We start from the raw sequence: 8,204 nt of genomic DNA, 5'->3' as shown, positions 1-8,204 counted from the left end.
GGCATAGGGTAGGCATCAGATACGGTTTTGTCATTGAGCCTCCTGTAGTCTACGCAGAAGTGGGTTGTCCCATCCCGCTTCGGCACTAGCACTACCGGGGAGGCCCAGGGGCTGTCAGAGTGTTCTATAACACCTAACTGTAACATTTCCTCAATCTCCTTGCGCATGTTCTCCTTTACAGACTCAGGTATGCGGTACGGGGGCTTGTCGTAGCGGAGTTTGTCCGGGGGTCTCTACCCTATGGGTACCTAAGGGTGTGTACCCGGGGCGATCAGAGATGGTGGCCCCTTTATCCTGAATTAACCTTTGTGCTTGTGCCTGTTCCTGGGGGCTCAGACGCTCCCCAAACTGTACTTCTCCCAGGCCCTCGTTCTGGTCTCCTCTCTATAGGAGGTCTGGGAGGGGTAAGTTATCAAAGTACTCTGTGGCAGAGGCACAGATGGTGGCTACATTTTCCACGCGCTCGTAGTATGGCTTCAGCATATTCACGTGGAGCATGCGTCTTCCAACCGCCCCAGCCCAGGGGCCGATCACATAAATGGTATCACAGATCTGTTCTACCGCCTTGTATGGGCCCTGCCAGGAGGCCTGCAGCTTGTCATTGTGGACTGGCCTCAGGTTTAGCACCTTCTGACCTATCTGAAAGCTGCGGTCTCTGGCCCTCTTATCATACCATCTGCGCTGTCGTCGTTGGGCTGCCTGGAGGTTGGTACGCACTGTCTGAGTCAATTCCTCAAGGCGCTCACGAAACTCTAGCACGTATGGGACGATAGGGGTACCCCTAGTGTTCACCTCCCCTTCCCAATGTTCTCGGATGAGATCTAAGGGACCCCTCACCCTTCTCCCAAACAGTAGTTCAAAGGGGGAGAACCCGGTGGGCTCTTGGGGAACCTTCTTATATGCAAATAGCAAATGAGGTAAGAATCTTTCCCAGTCCTTTCTGGTGTCTACAAACGTACGGATCATATGCTTCAGAGTTCCGTTGAAATGTTCACAGAGACCGTTGGGCTGGGGGTGATAAGTCGAATTTAAGATGGGTTTAATACCGCATACCAGAGTTGGTGGGTAACCTCTGCAGTGAATTGGGTGCCCCTATCCGAAATAATCTCCCGGGGAAATCCCATGCAGGAGAAGATTTGCATCAGGGCATCCGCTATGGTCTCTGCATGAACATTGGTCAGCGCCACAGCCTCTGGATACCTGGTGGCATAGTCCACTACGGTCAAGATGTACTTCTTGCCGGAGGGACTGGGTTTAGCTAGGAGTCCTATGAGGTCTACGGCCACTCGACTAAATGGTTCCTCAATGATTTGAAGGGGTTGGAGCTTCGATTTATAGTGATCTCCTCACTTCCCTACTCTCTGGCAGGTATCGCAGGTTTGGCAAAATTGCCTGATATCCTTTGAGATACCTGGTCAGATAAAGTTCTGGGTCAGCCGATGTTTAGTTCGGTTGACCTCTAGATGTCCTGACAGGGTTATGTCGTGGGCAATGCGCAGTAAATCCTGCCTATATTTTTGGGGGACTATCAGCTGATTCGTGTGCATCGGGATGGACCCAGCTACCCTTGTCCAGGAATATCTCTCTCCCCCTAACCCGGCCTGGCTGTTGGCTATCCTGTCTGTATACACCTGTAAGAAGGGATTTAGGGCTACGTCACTGCCAAATGCTAACGGGGCATCCCAGGGGAGGGCATCGGGAGAAGGGGGTGGTTCGCTTACCTGAGCCGCAGAGTGTGTGGATGGTGCCGCGGTGCGGGCCTGCTGTCTGGTGATAACTGGGTAGGCCTCCTGTACCGGGTTGGGGAACAAAAGCTGACGTGAGCTCCCCCAAGTCGTTGCTCAAAATAACATCTGCTGGCAAATCTTGCATGAGCTCCACTTCCACATCCCGATTCTACTCCCCAATTCAAATGCACCTTGGCAGTAGGTACTTTGTAGATGGCTCCCCCTGCCACTCGCATGGCTACACACTCTCCGGTGCGGGCCTCCTTGGGGATGAGGTGGTTCCAGACCAAGGTCAAAGTGGCCCCAGAGTCACGTAGTCCTTGCACATGTTTTCCGGCTAGGTATACACCCTGGCGATGACCTTGTCTATTGTCGGAAGCTGCTTGGATGCGTTTGGCCTCATGTAGTACCCCCAGTTGTTCTTCTACAGAGGTGGATAAAGTGTGTCGGGCGTTAGTTTCACCCTGGTAGCAATGTACCGTCGCTGGAGCCCCTGGAGGTTGGCCCTGATTGGACCAGGTTTGGCGGTTTCGGTTCCTTGGACATTCCCATTGCACATGGCCCAACTGGTTGCAGGTGTGGCATCGTATACTAGGCCGGGGTGGGAATCTCGTGGGTATCGGTTAGGGGCTCCCCCTGGTCGTGACAGAGTCGAAGTCACAGGAGCTGGAAGAGGGGTTGCAGATCTGGAGAATAAGCGGGAGGGGGTGGACGTTGGTATTGCCTTGCATCTTGGTGCTCGTCCACTAGCTTGGCTGCGTCGTGTAGGGTACGGGGCTTTCGATCCCTTACCCAGTCTTGTACCTCTGGTGCCAGCCCCTTGAAGAATTGTTCTAGGACCAATTCTAGGACCATTTGTAGTAGGTCCTCCAGGGTAGTGGCTTGGGTCACTTGTATCCACCCCATGGCAGCTCTGTGTAAGCGGTGAGCCCATTCTGCATGAGAATCCTTTTCCTGCTTTTTAAGTTCCCGGAATTTACGTCTCCATGCCTCGGGTGTAATGGCATAACGTGCTAGAATGGCCTGTTTCACCTTCTGGTAGGCTCTGCAGTTCTAATCCGGAACTGAGCGGTACGCCTTTGCTACGTGGCCAGATAATCTCCCGTCAAGCAGGGGTACCTGGTCTGCGGGGCTGATATCATGCAGCTGGCACAATCTTTCAAAGTCCTGTAGATATCCGTCGATGTCGTCCTCTGTATCAGCCATATTTTTAAATGCTTGATAGGGAATCTTAATTTTTCCCTGGGTGATGCTGGATGGTGCTGGTCACCAGCCTGTTTGCAGCTGCCTGGCCATGATATACTCCTGTACATCTCCAATTAATCTTTCCAATGTCTCCATTGGTGGTGTTTCTGGGTAAGACTCTAATCTGGTTCTGAGTTCTTTTTGGAACTCGGTTTCTTCCCTCTGTGGTGGAGGTGCCGTATTATATGCTCGGTCTCCCTCCATGAGTTCGGCAATAACGGTAGCTTTCGTCTTGTTGCTGGTTATTTTACCCCTGGCTTCCAACAGTTCTTTTAGTGTAGCTTGTTTCAGTGCGGCATAGTTCGTCTCCATTCACCATCCGTTCGTATAGCCGAACATATTCCCAAACTCCAGTTTATATACGAATGGCTATTTCAACGAACCACTGTTTTGCTGTGAGGTTTGAATCCCGTTGTTTGCCACCAATTGTAGCGGAGTAATTGTATAATCCATGGTGTCTCCGCTGGTAGTCCTATCCAGCATACAAGATACAGGTAACGTAAGTATAATCCCTTTGTCCCAAGAACTGGCCGACACGCAGTCTGGGAGTCAACAACCTTTAATTGTAACGTTTATATACGAGTCCCTATGCAAGGGGATTCCATAATGGCATTCCAGGAGTTTCCTCATTCAAGGGGTTTCCATAATGGCCTTCCAGGGGTTTCCCCATGCACAGGGTTTCCATAATGTCATTCCAGGGGTTTATCCATGCACGGGGTTTCCATAATGGCATTCCAGGGGTTTTCCCCTGGTGTACTCTGTGGAAAACTTAAAGGGTTTCTATCACTTCGTTTCACCTATTTAGCTTTCAGACACTAGCGATCCGCTAGTGTCTGCTTTATCTAACCATCCTAATATAAGAGCTTATTGTCCTGCCGTTTAGCTAAAAAAATAACTTATATAGATATGCAAATGAGCCTCTAGGTGCTATGGGGGCGTCATTAGCACCTAGAGGCTCCGTCTACCTTAACAAACTGCCGCCGCCCAGCGCGTCCCTCCAGCCCGCCCATCTCCTCCGGAATGCGATGCTCCTCGTATTCGGCGCATGCGCAGTGAATATCTGATCGCTTCCCTGCTCAGACATCTCCACTGCGCCTGCGCCGATGACGTCATAGTGCTCCGAGGAACAGGCGCAGTGGAGATGTCTGAGCAGGGAAGCGATCAGACATTCACTGCGCATGCGCAGAACAGAGACGCGCACGGAGAGGATCGCTTCAGCTGGAGATGGGCGGGCTGGAGGGACGCGCTGGGCGGCGGCAGTTTGTTAAGGTAGACGGAGCCTCTAGGTGCTAATGACGCCCCCATAGCACCTAGAGGCTCATTTGCATATCTATATAAGTTATTTTTTTAGCTAAACGGCAGGACAATAAGCTCTTATATTAGGATGGTTAGATAAAGCAGACACTAGCTGATCGCTAGTGTCTGAAAGCTAAATAGGTGAAACGAAGTGATAGAAACCCTTTAACCTGCAATGCTATTCCCTTATGGTTCGTTACTTGTAAGGCAAAAGTAATCAGGGACCCGCCGAGCCCTCGTCTGGCTATTCAGCAGAAACACAATGGCTACAATGTCAAATGGGTTATCCCTCAGCTGAGGGGAGGGGATGTGTGGCATACAACTTTTGTTCGTGAAACTAGCATAGGAATGCCCTCAGTCTTGTAGAGTGTAAAATTGACACATGAACCCAGTCTTTGATATACCGAAGTGGCTAGGTTTGCCACACTGCACACTTCTGGATTTTACTTATCTCACCCAGCTGAGGTATCTGGGTGAGATATACATGCCCTCCTGCACTGTACGCCTTGCCACACCACATTGGTTTTTTCTTGTTCCTCACCTTTTTATTCCATAAGATATTTACCACTCACAATTAGATATTTGAATGGTTTTAAAAATATCCCATTTTGTGGCTGCATTTTAGTTTTTATAGACATTATCCCATTTTGTGAGGTCAATGGCCTCTCTTGGCTGGTAAAATTTAATTTTTTTGAAGTCTATTTTTGGGCCTCCCTAAAGAAACACTCTTTTGAATGACGATTGGAAGATTATTATTTTATGGTCACTATTTCCCAGGTGTTCCCAACCTGCACATCTGTTGTTCTGTTAGGTCTATTGGTTAGTATTAAGTCGAATATGGCCATCCCTCGAGTCGGGTACTGAACCGGTTGGAAAAGGTAATTGTCTTTGGTTATTACCAAGAACCTGTTTCCCAGTCTATATCTGGGAAGTTGAAGTCCCCCATAATAATGACCTCATTATGATTTGCAGCCTCATCTGTCTTCCTTAGTAGTAGTAGATTTTCTGTGGACTCTGGTATATTAGGTGGCTTATAATAAACTCCTATTAGTATTTTATTATTGCTTTTGCCTCCTTGTATTTCTACCCACAGTAACTCCACATGTTCATTTTCCTCACTTATATCTTCCCGGAGTGTGGGCTTTAGACAGGACTCTACATACCTCCTCTCCTTCTCGACGATGCTTTCTAAACAGACTGTAACCATGTTCGTTAACTGCCCAGTAATGGCTATTATTCCCCCATGTTTTAGATATTTCCCACTATGTCGTAGTCTTCCTCACACATTACTACTTCCATTTCACTAGTTTTATTAGTTAGGTTTCTGGCATTAGTATACATACAATTAAGAGGTTTTTGTATATTTTTTGCCCTACACCTTTCCTTATGAACTGTTCTAGTCCCTCCTTCCATTCCTCCCCCAGTTTCATTACCTTGCTCCAGTTCTCTATCTGCATTATCTTCCCCTCCTATAATGTAATTACGCTCCCCCAGTCCCTAGTTAGTTTAAACACTCTTCCAACCTTCTAGCCATCTTCTCTCCCCCAAAACAGTTGCACCTTCCCCTCTGAGGTGCAGTCTATCCCTACGATAGTGCCTGTAGCCAGCCCAGTTCTCCAGGAACCCAAACCCCTCCTTGTTAATCTCCCTAATCTTCTGCTGATTTTCTGGTGCGGCTCTTGGTACAGGTAGTTATTTGGAAACTTCCCTCTACCCCGCTTTCTAACTGTTACCCAGCTAGCTACCTCACTTTCCAGATCCCCCATACTACCACCCTCCCCCCACATTTAAGCCATAGAGTGCCTGCTCAGTGATCAGCAAACTGTTTTCCAAATTGCCAACACTTCTCAGTGTCAAAATTTGCTTGTTTAGATAGAGGATGTACAATTCCAAACGGCAATTTGTTCACATTTTGAACAAAGATATGTTCCTTCAAACGACTGTTCCAGGACTGCATACATTTGACAAGATGTGCACTGGGCTGCGTTGTCAATAATGGATCACATACTAATGGGGATTACACAAGAAAAGAGAAAGAAAAAATACAATAATAAAGTGCAGTGATAAGCAACTGACTTAGTGTAGTCCCCTCCTAAAGTCCCTGAATGTAAAGTCCCTTAATTTTAAGTCAAACATTTAATACAAACACACAGTTGAAATCAAACTCGAACGCTCACAAACTTGAGTTTTTTTTGTCTGCTTGTATAGGTGCTGCTCCCAAACAACTTCAAGCCAGACTGCTGTTTTTTTTCCTCTGGATTCAAAGGACATGGTACATGTTGGCAGGCAAGAAAGCAGCCATACGGAACATGTTGGCAGTCAGGCAGCAGCAGTGGCATGATAGAGGCAGCAGCCATACGGAACATGATGGTAAGCTGGCAGACAGCAACAGTGGCCAGATGTTGCATCGTCAGCAAGGCCAGATCTATTTATCGACCTCAGCCGGAGGAGTGTGAAAATCCTTCCGAATCCAGGCTTGGTTCATTTTGCAAAAGTGATGTTTTGGAAACTTTCAGACATGTTGGCGGCAGGCATCTGTATGCAGTGTTTCCTGATGATTATGTAATTTGGTCTCCCTTTTGATCTCCCCCATTTTGCTTTGATAGCTAGGGTCTAAAAGTATTGCTATCCAGTAATCATCAGACTACTTAATGTCAGCAATAAGCCTGTCAGTGTGTAAGCAAGCGAACCATACAGATCACCATTCTGGCCAGCGTGCCCAAGGAGCCAGTTCTTTCCAACTCTGCCCCCACTGAGACAATTGGGTGTTGTGGCTGGTGCCATCATCATCTTTTTGCTCCTCCACCTCCGACTCCTTCTCCAGTGTCCAGTGACAGCTCCTTATCCTCCTCCATGAGAGTTTCTCCTTGTGGGCCCCCAATAGCTACTGGGCAGAGAGCAAGACGCGTTCGTTGTTTTTCTTCTGCCATCGCTCCCCCCGATGCATGAGCATCATCATCTGTTCTAAGATAAATATGAGGAGGGTGAGATCGTATATGCCCTATTTTTCCCCACTATCAAACTAATAGCTGCGCCATGTGTCCACAGTGGCGTGCACCTTGCCGCACAGTGACAATCGCAATCGCATATATTTTATACCAGTAGTAAGAGGGTATATGTTTCGTCAAACTAAAAGTGACAGGTACCACGCCCCCTTTTATACAGATAACCCCGCCCCTTTTTATATTGATTGATATTGTTTGATATAAAGTTTATATCGCTTGATATAAAGTTTATATCGCTTGATATTGTTTGATATAAAGATTATATCGCTTGATATTGTTTGATATAAAGATTATATCGCTTGATATAAAGATTATATCGCTTGATATTGCTTGATATATATATATATATATATATATATAGTATTCGTCCATTAAGGTCTTACCACTTCTGACAGCTGCTTACTACAGATGGCAACATCCCCCCCCCCCCCCCCCCCAGACATTCTTCTCAGATTACTGTTAGGTCTAAACCAGGAAGTTGAACTTTCTTAGAGACGCAGGACAGCTTACTACAGATGATGAAATCTAATGTCCGGCAGTTACAAATTAAAAATAAATAAATTTGCGGTTAAATTTATATTGCTTCTTACTACATTTGTATTTGGCCATTAAGGTCTTATCACGTCTTCCAGATTCTTACTACAGATGGCAACACCCCCCCCCCGACATTCTTCTCACATTACTGTTAGGACTAAAAGAGGACATTGTGGTTTTTTGAAAGCCCCCTGGCAGCTTACTACAAATGGTGAAATCTAATGTCATAATCTAATGTCAGACAGTTACAAATTAAAAATAAATAAATTTGCTCTTAAATTTATATTGATTCTTACTACATTTGTATTTGGCCATTAAGGTCTTATCACGTCTTCCAGATTCTTACTACAGATGGCAACACCCCCCAGACATTCTTATCAGATTACTGTTAGGACTA

This window comes from Bufo bufo, chromosome 2 (assembly GCF_905171765.1).
Source record: "Bufo bufo chromosome 2, aBufBuf1.1, whole genome shotgun sequence".
Lineage (NCBI taxonomy): Eukaryota > Metazoa > Chordata > Amphibia > Anura > Bufonidae > Bufo > Bufo bufo.
The sequence above is the reverse complement of the archived record's forward strand: the minus strand, read 5'-3'. Positions refer to the sequence as shown.